Here is a 15,453-nt window from a genome sequence, read left to right on the forward strand (position 1 = left end):
CAGGATTTAGAAAAGTTGGGGTGACCTCAGGACCAGGGCAGCACCCCTGCGTGGTGAGGTTTACAGTCAGGAAATCACAAGATTTCCTCTGGCAAGAACCTGAATGTGACTAGACACCTTAATGGCGGCTTGAATTTCTTGAACTTTCTTTCTTGCTAAGACCTGTATATGACTAGACACCTGTTTTCTGGTCCTCGTCTTCCCGGTCCTAAGTCTGATGTATCTGGCTATCAATTCATTCCTACCATACATCTTGCCTTCATCTGATAAGATGATTTTCCTCCTCCCACATGGTGGATACATAGCCAAGGCTTCCTGAAAGCTCTGCTCAATGTCGGGGCTCCAGACCCCTTCTGCATCGTTCGATCATGGAGAGAGTGTGTGTGTGTGCGCACATGTGTGTGCGCGCACATATGTGTGTGTATATACAGATATCTATATATATAAATAACCATGGTTAGTCCTTTACAAGCCTGTAAACATGATTCTGTGCTTCTATTCTATTTGAAACTTCAAATACACAGGCCATGCACAGAAGAGTTTCTTGTGTATCCCTGTTTGTTACCACCAATAAAATTGTGAAGTTTTCCAAAAACACTGTTCATCATATAATTCTCTGGTAAGTGTCTGAGCTTGTGGACGAAATTGATCGTATATTCACACATCGGGGATTGGTTTATTCGGTATACAAATCGGCCATTCTCAAACCTTGCATATCACGTCTCTACTTTTTCTGCTTGCTTCCCAAAGGAGCAAACTTTGGTGGAACAGGTGACTGTCATATTCTCAGAACTCTCATACTGACTGGTCACGCCGTAAAAAGCCCCGGAATCATCTTGAACACTGCAGTTTATATCAGCCCAGAATTTTACGAGGAAGAAGGCATTTTGAGGGCCCTTTCCAAACAGCTCCTTTCAGCCACCTTTCTTTTCAGGAAATTCGTCATAAATCTGACGACTGTCCACTGATTAGAGCCACGGGTCACTGTAAGAATGGTTGGGGCTTCCCTGGTGGCGCAGTGGTTGCGCGTCCGCCTGCCGATGCGGGGGAACCGGGTTCGCGCCCCGGTCTGGGAGGATCCCGCGTGCCGCGGAGCGGCTGGGCCCGTGGGCCGTGGCCGCTGGGCCTGCGCGTCCGGAGCCTGTGCTCCGCAACGGGAGAGGCCGCAGCAGGGGGAGGCCTGCATACCACCAAAAAAAAAAAAAAAAAAAAAAAAAAGAATGGTTGGCATGCCCAATGTACACGAAGAGGTGTTTGTTGTACGAGTCTGGGTCTCGCTGCTGTTTGAGGAAAGCTGAGAACTCCACCAGGCGGAGTCTGGTTGTGCCAATGGAGCGGCCCTGCCAGGCCGGGACCGAGGGAGCTGGGGCTGACGCAGGCTCAAACCCTGGAATGGGTGCTGTGACCGCTGGCTGGATGGGGTAGGCCTGTTGCACGAAGGGCTTGACGTCTTCTGAGGATCCAGGCTGTCCAGTTTGTAGCTTTCCCGGCCAGAACCCCGGCACCCCTGGGAAGGTGGGGCGTGGAATCCCTGGCAGCTCCAGCTTGCTGTGAATGGCAGTGGCTGATACGATCTGGGCTGACGACATGGCGGCCATGTGCTGCAGGGCCTTATCCTCTGCAGTCTGATCCTTTAGCTTGGAATGAAAATCACAAGATTTCCTCTGGCAAGAACCTGAATGTGACTAGACACCTTAATGGCGGCTTGAATTTCTCGAACTTTCTTTCTTGCTAAGACCTGTATATGACTAGACACCTGTTTTCTGGTCTTCGTCTTCCCTGTCCTAAGTCTGATGTATCTGGCTATCAATTCATTCCTACCATACATCTTGCCGTCATCTGATAAGATGATTTTCCTCCTCCCACATGGTGGATACATAGCCAAGGCTTCCTGAAAGCTCTGCTCAATGTCGGGGCTCCAGACCCCTTCCCCGTCATTGTCAATCGGCTTATCTGCAGAGTCACTCATCCTTGCCATGTTTTCGGCAGGGCTCTCACTGCCGCTCCAGCTGCTGGGCTCAATTTTGGCGGTTAGATTTTCCAAGCCGAAGCCTGGAGCCTTTTCAAGAAAATAAACCGAAGGGAAGTTTTCCAGGGAGAGTCTCCTCCAGGGTTTGGTGGTAACTGCGACTCAGTCTTTTTTGGACACAATGTTTCGGCTGACTCCTGAAAATTTTCCACTTGAATGTGCAATGAAGCAGCGGCGGCGGCAGCAACAGTGCTGCCGCAGCGCCCAGTGAGTCGGAGGCAAACTCCGGCGCCGCTTCCCCCGCCTTCAGCTCGGATCCCGGCTCCCGGTCCCCGGGCTGGGCCACCCTCCCCCGCCCCCAGCGCCGCTCCTGCCCCGGGGCCGGCTGGAGTACTGGGCTGCTGCCCGCGGCTCCGGGCAAAGGGGGACGGGGTGGGGGGGCTTCACTGCATGGCCTGTCCCCGGACGCGGCCGCCCTGAGCCCGGGCCCCGCCGCGCGGACTGGCCCGCAGGGTGGAAGCGAGTCTGCAAAGTGCTTGGTGGGCGCCGGCGGCGGCAGCTGCAGAGGCTCGGCTCGGCTCCAGCCTCCTCGAGGATTTTAATAGCAAAAAGAAAAAAAAAGAATTTGAACTTCTCCCCATCCTCATATAAGTGAAGGCAGTCAAGACGGGTGCAGTTTGGGGAGGGAATATTTACTAAAACAGGGATCACTAAGAAGGAAATAATATTGTTAAAATTTATGTCGAAGAGTGTTCTGCCTATGTTTTCCTCTAGGAGTTTTATGGTTTCTGTTCTTACATTTAGGTATGATATCATTTATAAGTGGAATCTAAGAAATAAAACAAACTAGTGAATATAACAAAAAAGAAGCAGACTCACAGATATAGAGAACAAACTACTGGTTTGTTCTCTATATCTGTGAGTCTGCAGGGAGAGGGACAAGATAGAGGTAGGGGATTAAAAGGTGCAAACTACTGTGTACAAAATAAGCTACAAGGATATATTGTACAATGAAGGGAATGTAGCCAATATTTTGTAAGAGCAATAAATGTAATAAAATCTTTAAAAATTGTGGATCACTGTATTGTACATCTGTAACATATAATATTGTACATAAACTATACTTTAAATTTTAAAAAAGTGCACAGGATGATGTGTGTGGGTTATATGCAAATACTACAACATTCTATATAAGGGACTTGAGCATCCTTGAATTTTGGTATCTGAGTGGGCTCCTGGAACAAATCCCCAGGGATACAGAGGGACAACTGTACTTGGTCATAGTAAATCAAGGGGAAGGCATATTCACTCTATGTTAAGTACAAAATAAATAAATATCATTTAATCCTCACCAAAATGGGGGGGGATAATAATGGGTTAAAGACCACGAGTTCAGTATATATTAAATGAATTCAAGATAACTGTGAGACAGCTAACTATAGATGTTGAGCAACCCATTACATACAGGAGTTGGAGGTTATGAACAGTGTTTTGACTTGGAAACACAAATTTTAGAGTCCTCATAGTTATTACCATGCATGGAGGGCCACTGTCAGAAAGCTGTTACGTATAGCTTAGAATCATAGTCTCCTTTGCAACAAGCTCTGTCCCATTGAAAAATCCTGGTGTTATAATGTCCAGTATGCCTAAAATATACCAACTTCTCTCTATCTCCCCATTCAAACCATTGATATCTCTCTACTAGTCTTCAGAAATAGCCCTCTATGCTTCTAATTTCTACTATTGCCTCCTTTTCTAAGCATAGCTTCATGGTCTCCAAAAGATATGTTTCCCCAAGATTGAGACCTTATAAATCACACATTTGATCCTGTCACCGTAAATGCTATACTTAAAAGGCATCGCTCACTGCTCATAGAGTAGTGCCCAGGCCCTGCATGTTCTGGCCCTGGCCGGTAGTCCCCACTTCATCTTGTTACTCCCTCCTTCTGTTCTCCATCAATATTGCTTTCAGAGTTTTCCTTGCACCAGTCTCCTTCCCCTGCAGGGATTTCTGTATATCTTTCCTAGATGAGTCATTCCACTACCTTCCATAAAATATGACCCAACTATTTACAATAGCCAAGACATGGAAACAACCTAAATGTCCATTGACAGATGACTGCATAAAAAAGACCTGGTATATATACAATGGACTATTACTCAGCCATTAAAAAGAATGAAATAATGCCATTTCCAGCAACATGGATGGATCTAAAGATTATCATACCAAGTGAAGTAAGTCAGAAAGAGAAAGACCAATACCATATGATATCACTTATAGGTGGAGTCTAAAATATGACACAAATGAACTTATCTATGAAACAGAAACAGACTCACAGACATAGAGAACAGACTTGTGGTTGCCAAGGGGGAGGTGGGCTGGGGGAGGGTATGAGTGGGAGTTTGGGGTTAGCAGATGCAAACTATTGTATATACAATGGATAAACAACAAGGTCCTACTGTATAGCACAGGAAATTATATTCAATATCCTGTGATAAACCAAAATGGAAAAAAATATGAAAAAATGTATATATATTTATAACTGAATCATTTTGCTATATAGCAGAAATTAACACATTGTAAATCAACTATACTTCAATAAAATTAAAAAACAAACAAAATCCATAAAATATGGCCCAGAACAGTTTCACCAAGTCAATCATTTTGAGTTAAGACACACATTCTCTAAAGTGCATTGCACAAAGGGAGAAAAAGGGAAGAGTAAATAAGAGGAAAGGGTCAAATATGAATGAAAGAGTCTCAGTGTACACACAAAATAAAACAAAATAAAACGCTTTGAAAAGATATTTCTGATAGCTTGATAAGAAATTATTGTACTCAGTTACATCTTCGGAGCACTAATTTTCTTCACTAGGGAAACAGCCATGAAATAGTCTCTGGTCCTTTATTTTTGGCTCAATTATCCAGTTTTATTTATCTTTTAGTCTTTAAATTTTGGGGGTTTTTGTCATGCATAACATACTATTTTTCTTATTATACTTTACTTGAAAAAGATATCTATTTCATCTAATTTAAGACATTCTTTTCCAATAGAAATAAAGTGAAGGTTCCTTTCATAATTATGTCCCTTGATCTTTAGGTAGACAAGTAAAATGATTTCTAGATTACTTTAATAAGCAAAACTAGATGTAATTGAAGAGATTAGATTTTTTTTAAAAATCTGAGCTAGCTGTGTCTGCTTCATGAATTTTAGATGTCTAAATGGACAAAAGGACTCTTGAACCATTTATGTTTTTCCAATTTGGAAACTTTACAGCTTTCTCAACTTTTTGTTAAGTTCTAAAAGCCTGTGCTTACAAGCATTATGAATAAGTTTAATTTTCAAGCTAATAGTTTCAGGTATTACATGCTGAATATTTAAAAAACAATTCCACAATTCCAGTATACTAATAGATAGACTAATAATTTGCAAATACCTGGTAGGATTCTTGGAAGCATTTGCTCAGAAAATTTAGAACATATTTTAATTACGATAATGCTAAATTTAGAATATGTATTGATTATGATAAGTGGATAGATGTTAGCTATCCAAGATAAAGCAATATTGGTTATTTACTGTTTCTCGTATATTTTCCCCTACTTTACTATGTATGTCCAATATCCGCAAAGTAGAAGTTAGTCACTGAAAACACAAACCACTTATAAGAACTCTAATTAACATATCACTATTTTTTGGTACTTCTGAGTCTCCTGAGATTCTAATTATATCTATCATTTGGGTAGTACTTTATAATTAATTGAAAAGCTTTTCAAAACTCTTCTCCAAAGCTGCTGCTCCATTTGGTACAAACCTGACAGTGATATGGGGGGAACCCACTATAATTCTGCTTAATGTTGCATCCACAGTACATTGCCTACCCGCTGAAAATATTTAAAATGAACTAAATTATTTATTTTGCTTAATTAATTGCCTATCTGTGATGTAGCTATCCAGGCAACCAATAGGACAAAAATAAAGTATAAAAGTATTATTTCTATTTATACTTATCTATAGACTTATTTTGAGCAAAATTTAAAAAAACAGCTTTTCAGTTTATTGAAAGAAGAGGATGGTTATAGAAATTTGATTTTCACTTTCTAAATAAACAAATGCTGAAAACGTATTTGAAAATAGCCACTGATTGCCTTTATCAATTATCTTAACCTATGGATAAGAAAATAATGGCTTCTCAGTCCCAGACTGAAGTGATTTTTAGTGTACTCTTTGTACATTAAACTTTGTTGATAGGGGCTTCCCTGGTGGCGCAGTGGTTGCGCGTCCGCCTGCCGATGCAGGGGAACCGGGTTCGCGCCCCGGTATGGGAGGATCCCACATGCCGCGGAGCGGCTGGGCCCGTGAGCCATGGCCGCTGAGCCTGCGCGTCCGGAGCCTGTGCTCCGCAACGGGAGAGGCCACAACAGAGGAAGGCCCGCATACCACAAAAAAAAAAAAAAAAAAAAACTTTGTTGATAATTTAAAAACTCATAGTTTTATATATATCAGCAATTAGTAAGGTATATCCTTACAGAAGATTTTGTGATCTCATGTGGTAATGAACCGAGTGCCTTTTTTCCAACTGCCAAGTATTCATCAGCAAAACAGGATGAGCATAGTTTATGAGGCCATTAATAAACATTTCAGAATATTTTCAAAAGCCTGAGATAGCCCTGGGCCTTTTATAAATCACCCCATAAAACACAGTCTGAGGCATCTTTAGGATATTATAACATGACAGTTGAACTTAGTCATTTTAAAAGGGAAGGCAATAAAATATAAACTTATTTGTGATAAATAAGAATAAATATATATACATACATTAAAATAAGGAAGAAAGGAGTTCTAATTGCTTTTCCTAATCCTGTCCACTAGATATACTCATTGTCATTTAAAATTAGGGCAAGGCATATAGATAATGTTCCATTTATACAATTGGACACATTTTTAAAATAAGTTTTGGTTGTCATTTTTATTTTTGTTTTGTTTTCAATTTAAATCCTTACTTCACTGGCACAGCTGTTCTTTTCAATTGCCCTTTACTGACACCAAAGCTTTCTTATTTTGTATTGGAAAAATCCAGTTCAGACTGGTAGTGACAAACATCCCATTAAAATCAGTAAGTCATGTGAATTATTTTTTTAAATGCAAATTACATAGTATGAATCTTCTGCTTAAAACCCTTCAGTAGCTTTCCATTGTCCAATGGATAAAAATCCTAACTGCTTAGGCTAGCCCTTAAGTATATCTGAACCTTGCCTGCTTATTCTTCCTCCTTATCCTCCAGCCACACTGCCCTCATTCAGTCCCATTTCAGAGCATTCCACATACGTTTCCCCTTCCTGCCATACCTCACCTGGAGTTCTAAGGCTGATCTGTTTTATGCCTTCTGATACCATCTTCCTCCTCACATTTAGCCACTGCCATCATCTTAAAGGTTCAGCACCATGAAAGCAAAGATTGTGTCTCCTTTGTTCAACATAATGTAACCAGTACTTAGCACAATACCAAGAGATCAACATATATGTATTAAATGAATGAATGTACTAATGAGTAATGCTGGCAATACACCATTCAGCCTGGTGGCAGCAACAACAACTGTATTACTATCTTCACTGTTGTCACAGGTCCACTTCTCTCTTGTCATTTGGTATAGTTCACAAAACCCCTTTGCATATGTGCCCTATTTTGAACTTGACAATAGATTGGTGTGGTCAGCAGTGTTTTTCTTCTTTTTTCAACAGGAGAGTTGAGATCTCAGGGTAGTAGGAAAGGTAAAATGAAATATGACTGAAAAAAGCTAAGACCCAAGCATTCTCAGCCTAAATCAAGCCATTATTTCAGTTACCCAACAGAAAATGAATTTATTATTCAATTCCTGTATTTGTTAAACATCTGAGACAGAGGTCTATAAACAGTGACAACTATTTTTACACTTTAATTAAATATAAGTATTTCATAAACTCAAAAAAATCAGTTTTCTCTATACATTATTGGATCTATCATTTATTATGTTTTTCTAAAACTTGCCTCAGTGTCCTTTCCTTCTACTGTTGTTACTCCTTTCCCCTAGACATTGCTGATGGCTTGTTCAATTTAATACTGATAAAAATTATTTTCAAAGATAAAAAGATACAAAAATGAAAACTTTTTATATCTGTTTAAAAACTAGGCCATGTTCATTAGTTATTAAATTGAACTGCTGCGATTTAGACATAGGTAAAAAATATTTCAACATATAGCTCTTTTTCAAGCTTACATTTCTGCAAATAAAATAGAAGAGAGATGTTGAGAATGCAGCTAAACTACTCTGTAATATTGTGGCCTTGTCATCCATTTTGTGTGGCCAAACTGCTTGTGGGGGTCCCTTAAACTATCTCTCCACTGCCCCTGTGATAAGCATTCTCCCCCCAAGGCCCAGGACCTTCTCTTTGTGCACCCCTCAGATTAATGCCTGCCCCCCCACCAAGCTTACCAAATACCAGTCCTTTTGGTTTGAAGTAACCAATCCAACCCTAGCCTGGGAACCTCAAAGCATTCCACCCTCGGATCCTAATAAAAGCATGTGCCCCTGTCACTCTCTCTGCCTGAGTGTTGCCCTGACTTCACCAGTGTACTTCCTCCAGGAGATGTGAGTAACAAACTTCTCTATCTCCATTGTCTTGTGTTCTTGTGTTAAACGTGACTCACCATCTGACACCTGGGGTGGGGGGGTATGAGGGGGCTCTACTTAACAAATGTTAGGCTAACAAAGTCAAAACATTAGATATTAAATTTCTATTATATATAACCTAATTCTTTTATGTCTATGTACATGGTTAAAATTATTTTCTTTACGAAGTATGACTAGACATGGCATTTCACTTGAAGTAATTCATGATGTGAGGGACAATCAAAGTTAAGTAGACATTAAAGAGAAAATATTGAATCAATGTTGGATTTACAAATGTATATACCACAAATATTCACAAGATGGAAGCAATAAATGGAGGCTCTTAGAAATGCAATGCATAATGACTACCACACTTGATCAACTCTAAGACAACTTCAACTGGAAAATGCATCTCTCTTGCATATAAGATCACACACACACACAATGATACTACTGCCAGTAAAGCAATGACACAGTGCCTAACGATACACTCTCAAGATATCTCACACCAGCCTAATGTTGCTTCAAAAATTTCTTTCAAACGTTTTCAGGGAATTTGTCAATGTTTTTGCCTTCGATTTTATTGCCTGTTTATGTTCTGTCCAATCCCTTTAGAGATATGTCAGTAACAAAGCAGACAATGCTTTCAACTACTTCTTGGTATCTTCCTTTTTAAGTCCTGTAAACCACGTTGTTGCTTTACAAGTAAATATGGAGTTGTACTTATCATCCATGGGCATGTATTTTCTTCACTAATATATCAAATTATATTGTGCTACTTTTTCCCATAACTTTATGTATACCCAATAATTATTTGTTTGAATGCCCAGTCATTGTCCATAAGACATTTAAAGAGCAATTAAATCTAAAATTATGTCATAAAAATTGCATGTAAGTTACCTGAAGTGAAAAAAGTATGAAAATATTATGACTAATTTCATATATGTGCAGGCAATTTCAAGTATTTCATAATGGTTGCCCAGCAAAAACAATTATTAGATGTCATCAACTGTACGTCTCCCAAATTCAGAAAATTCAGAGCTATTAGAAAGAGAAAGAAGAGTGGCTTGAGAAAATTAAATATTATATTAAGGAAGGAGGTGAGTGGATAAAAAACCCAGAGGCAAAAGTGTTATACCCTATGATGCTGTTTTCTTCTGTACACTGATGCTTTCAATTGAAATGTGAATAACAAATAATAAAAATAAATATTTCAAATATTTTGCTTTTGTTTTTTTCACAACATATGTAAAAGAGTAAAAATCGTTTGAATTATTGAGCTAATGTCATATACAATCAGATTTATAAACAAAGACGTAAATTTGACAATAATAATAAACAACTGCATCAACTTTAGCTTTCTAAACTAACAGTCTACATTTAGCTCATAAAATATACAGGTGCAAACACTTGCATAAAATTCAAAATCTCATCAGAAGAAATTAGGTAAAAATGTACACTCCAACATGCTAACATACATTTTTTTCTGAAGGACAAAAATGGTCTTCAAATATGCAAATTCACATTACTCTGATTACTTTGTTGCATGTTCACTGAAAGAATTTATGAGGCAATTAGGGTAACTTGTTTGCATTATTCAAAACTCAACACGTATGACTAAACTTGATCATATCTTTGATTCTAAACAGATTATTGCCTATTGATAGTGAATGACTGTGGTACGCTATTTCATGAAGAGTGAATGCTACACACTATGCTTGCTGATTGCTAGCATAAATATATATATATTTGAACTTACAAAACCAACTCTTTCAAAAGAGATGGCTTCCTTTCATCCTTAACTCTTGTCTCATAAGAGTCACACCTATGCTTGTCTTTCTGAGAATTACAGACCGGAGCTCTCTTTCATTGTCTTCAGTGAGACCAAGTAACTCAAACTTAATATTTAATATCTCTGTCAAATAACATCATATCTTATTGCTTATTCTGAGATATGTTAAATACATCCTATTGCCAAGAAAGAAAACAAAGTTTTAACTCTTAAAACATGGGATAAAATTACTTTTCTAAATGCTTCTAGAAAGTATGATGAAGCTTAACAAACACTTTAAAAAATAAACCCTGGGCTTCCCTGGTGGCGCAGTGGTTGAGAATCCGCCTGCCGATGCAGGGGACACGGGTTCATGCCTCGGTGCGGGGAGATCCCACATGCCGCGGAGCGGCTGGGCCCGTGAGCCATGGCCGCTGAGCCTGTGCGTCTGGAGCCTGTGCTCCGCAGTGGGAGAGACCACAACAGCGAGAGGCCCGTGTACCACAAAAAAAAAAAGAAAAAAGAAAAAAAGGATACAAAAATAAACCCTTTTATTCCAAAATGCTTCTACTTTATTATTCCCTTTTACAATATCACATAACATGTGTGCAAATCAATTTTACTTGGATTTGTATTCCCTTTTTACAACTTTAATTTTGGGGGAACATTATTCAAACTGTTCTATCCAGTAGATCAAAAATATTAACAAGTATTGAAAAATAATCCAGCATCAAATAATTTTTGCAAAATATTTAACCACAACAAATGGATTCTTTGCTGAAATATTTTTCACATTTTAATCTCAACTGTGAATATCTATAAAGAGTATGAAATGATATAACATTTCTGAAATACTTTTGCCACACGATTCCTTCTTCACTGGAAAATCTCACATACAATTTTTCTTTGTAGTGTGGTATGAAAATTCTAACATATAAGTTATTTCTGAAATATTGAACAACATTTAAAAATAGATTATACCATTGATCATCTGTGAAATCTAATCTAAAATTTGCAGAGACATTTATAGGTACACTTGGAAGAAAATTATTTTTGTTTCCAATGAGGTACTTCAAGAGTTCATTTTGAATCTTATTTATCAGTTGAATAATAAGTCATAATGTTTCATAAATATATAACAATTGAAAAAGAATAAACAGTAGTAAAAGTAGCAGGAGAAAGCCTGAGAGATTATGTATATCTCCAAGAATGCTGAGCAAAATGGAAAGCAGATGGCAGATCAGAAAATATATAAAATAGAAAACAAGCTATAATATCTGATATATAGCTAAAAGGAGTTCCATAAAGAAAGAAGTGATAAAATGCAGACTAGAAAAATAAACAAACAATGAAGGAATATTTTCCAACATACAGAAAGACTTGAATCTTTACAACAAAAGACGGGCTGGTATCTATCAGGATGAATTAAAGAACACCAGTATTTTCTACATATTGTGGAAATTTCTGAATACCTGCAACTAAGAAAATCCTTACATCTCTCAGAGAAGGGAAAAAAATATATATGTCACAAAATAAATAAGAATTGGAGTGGCATCAGACCTGATATCAGACAAACCAAACATTAGGGGAAAAAATGAACTAAAGATCTAAAAGAAAATTATTTTAAACGTAAAAGTCAATACCCAGTCAAAATAACAATCAAATACGTGAGAACAAATCAAGATATCTTCAGACGTGTAAGGTTTAAGTAATGAACTTCTATAGGATGCTTTTCATAAAGTGAGAAAACTGGAAAACAGAACATGTGGATCACAAAAGATAGAGCACCTGAACTGGAATGCAATGAAATGAAATCCCAGGATGACAGCTTTGAAATAATCCTTAAAGTAATCTTTCCAAATTAGAACAAGAATATAATGGACAGAGAATTCTATTTTTTTTAATGTACAATAAAATAAATTGCATTGACTAGATATACTAAAGTCAAATTCTGGAAGATTTTCATAATATGGTGAAGAAAACATATGTTTCTTTTCTCATCAAAGGAAAAGAACGTCAACTGGAATTCCACTGGAGGACAAAAAAAAAAATCATACCACCAAGTTATGGTCCAAACATAAAGCAAATAGTATATGACACGGTTTTTGAACTTTTGAGAATTCAGTAAATGGATATGTCATTTATACTTAAATAATTTTGAACTTTTAGAATCAATAGCTAGAAAAGGAAACCATGGTAACTGAACCAGTTTGCGAATACTGTCATCACTGACAATTTAAAGGACACAGTGCATTACTATCCTCTTAGTCTTTGTTATTCCAAATTCACATGACCATTGAAGGCAATTGCAATATTGCTTAAATAACATCATTGTATGTTTATGATGACTCTTAAAACCACCAGCCTGATGAACTTAAGTCCTCTTCCCAGCCACCCCCTTGCCATCATCCCCAACCTCTCAGTAAACTCCCTCGGCTTCCGTGACCTACTGCAATGTTTGTCCTTTGTACTAATAATGAAGTTATCATATACTAAGTAATTATGACATGTTGGACAATAGAGGCTTTTCATAACACTTCCAAATCAAAGGAAAATAAATAACAGATTTTTCAATGCAGCGTTGGAAATCGTATAATAGGTATAAGCACGTTTGCCGGAAGTTTACAGAAATGGTCAATACTTCCATTTGACCACTTCCGTAAAAGTGGTCGTAGCTTCTATTTATATAAGTAGTCCATAACCTCCATAATCCCCATTAGATCTAAATGGAAATTTAAATATCAACCCAGTCACTTATTACATACTTCATCCTGTCAGCTTGCATACTCTCTGTGAGCCTCGATTTCTTTCTTTGGAAAATGAGCTAAGACAGCAGTGATATAAAGTTTTCTGAAGATGTTATCAAAAAATGGTACCTGCCTTAGTGTCTGGCACCAAGTTAACAATTCATGAAATTTCAGTGCTTTTACCTCCACTACAATCATTAAGAAATTATAAGTTGCAGACATAAAGTGTAGAAAAACGTTGTTTGGTACAAATTAAAATAATATTAAAAATAATATTTTTGAATGTGTTACATTTTGCAAAAAAACACCTTTAATATACTTTTCTATTTATTTGCCACAATAAAATTGTGGGGAAGATATTTTTTATCCACAGATCTAAGTAGAACATGAGTAAAATATTTGGAGTGACATAAACTACTTCGGCATGGTTAATTTTTTGTAGGTTACCTGCATATTACCAGCTACCAAAAACAACTATGACTTAAGTTACATAATTTTTCACTGATATGGCTTTATCTTGACAATTCTGTCACTTTTTCAGACTTAGGTTTATTTCCCCTCTGGCAGGTTAATGGGAGCATGTTTGCATCCCAGTGGTTCCCCTACTTCAGCTGTTTTTCCTGACAGTGTACTCATGGCTGGTGTTTCTTTGGCCAGGTAACAAGCCAGAATGCTATTGAATCTCTCTTTAAAAATTACTCAAAATGGAATAGCATTCTGAAACCTCATTTTTAACATATGTCATTGGCAGGCTTAATGAAACAAACTAAACATAATGAGAAGGCATAATGTTCAATTTGTGTTAAGACCCATATGTTTATATACATCTTTATTTTTAAGATTTTAAAAACTCTTCCTATAGTGCAACAATCAATTATGTTTTTCTTAGATATTTATCTTAAACCTTTTCTGCTTCAGCTTCTCCTGTGTCTGATGTGAGATCAGCCTTGTGCACAGTTGACCTCAGGGGGCAATGGATATGTCAGGGATGTCACTATAATGTTTTGACACTAGTGGTGAAGAGAAACAACACCATGAATTAAGATGAGAGGATATACAAGTATATAGCTTTCTTTTCATTAATATCCTTTTGTTTTATTTCATTAGAAAATATATGTTTTTATGTGAAATGAAGTTCTTTATGTACTTATTAAGGCAGAGCTGATGTTATTACTAATTAAAATACTAAGAGGCTAATAACTCATTAGAGGTCAAATATATAATACTGACAAGTTAACAAATTAAATGTGAATAGCTAAATCACATTAATACAGACATAGGGAGTGTAAATAAATGAATTCAGAATTTCCCAATCCTTATAGCACACACACAAATAAACACAAAACACTAATTTACATTTCCTTTTCTGGTGGAAGAAATAATTTTTACAAAGAATAAAGAAATAGTTATGGTTAAAAATATTGCCTGAAATAGCACTCTAAAATACTTACTAATTATCTATAAACAACAGGAAAAAGAATATGTCAAACTACATCAGTACAGACTATCCTGACAGTGTTCAGAATCTGGAAAGTATTTTTCCTAAATATTAAGACTGACATACCAAAAATCATAGTTAAAGAATTTATACATACTTCACTCTATAAGACAGAGTATGACCTTAAGTCTGGAAAAAGATAAGAGATTTTGTCACTTCAAATGGTAGAGTATAGTGAAAGCAGGCCAAAAGGCCATAAAGATTATAAGAAATGGTGGACTGGCAAAAATCAAAACTGTGTTGAGATAATAATAATTAGGATTGATACAGTGCTGAAAAGTACAAATTTTAGAATCTCTCCCAGAGTGGAGAGAAATATTATAGAGACTACTCCTAAGATTTTTCTTGGGAAATTGATGACATCAAAATTTTTGTTACCTAAATTTCTCTTATTGTTTGAAGGCAACTAAATCATACATTCAGCTATTTAAGACCAAGAGAAATGTGCAATTTTTCTAACTTTTAGAAAAATGTTAAAATCCTAAGAGATTGAGAGACAAATGCGATTCTATAGTAGACAGTCTCTAAGAAAGTCCCAATGATCCTTGCCTCCTGGTACTCATGCCCTTGTGTAATCTCCTCCTATCAAATGTACACAGGACTTCCACATGTCTAGTGAAAAACATCCTGCAGATATGATAACATTACCAGGATTAGGCTAAGAAAGACTGTGGCTTCTATATTGAGAGTTCTCTAAATCTCTCTTGGATCCTTCATGCTAAGGAAAACAAACTGTCATTTTCTGAGCAGATCTCTGACTATAGAGAGGCCCAGGTGGCATAGTGAGGAACAGAGGTCCTAAGTCCAAAAGCCTGCAAGG

The 15,453-nt window shown here is 37.2% G+C and overlaps 1 pseudogene; it reads right to left on the reverse strand.

The window, feature by feature from the left end:
• Window positions 1-457: 457 nt before the first annotated feature.
• Window positions 458-2,205, reverse strand: LOC112063751 (transcriptional enhancer factor TEF-1-like; annotated as a pseudogene).
• Between the last annotated feature and the right edge of the window lie 13,248 nt (window positions 2,206-15,453).

This window comes from Physeter macrocephalus, chromosome 7, assembly GCF_002837175.3.
Source record: "Physeter macrocephalus isolate SW-GA chromosome 7, ASM283717v5, whole genome shotgun sequence".
NCBI classification, from domain to species: domain Eukaryota; kingdom Metazoa; phylum Chordata; class Mammalia; order Artiodactyla; family Physeteridae; genus Physeter; species Physeter macrocephalus.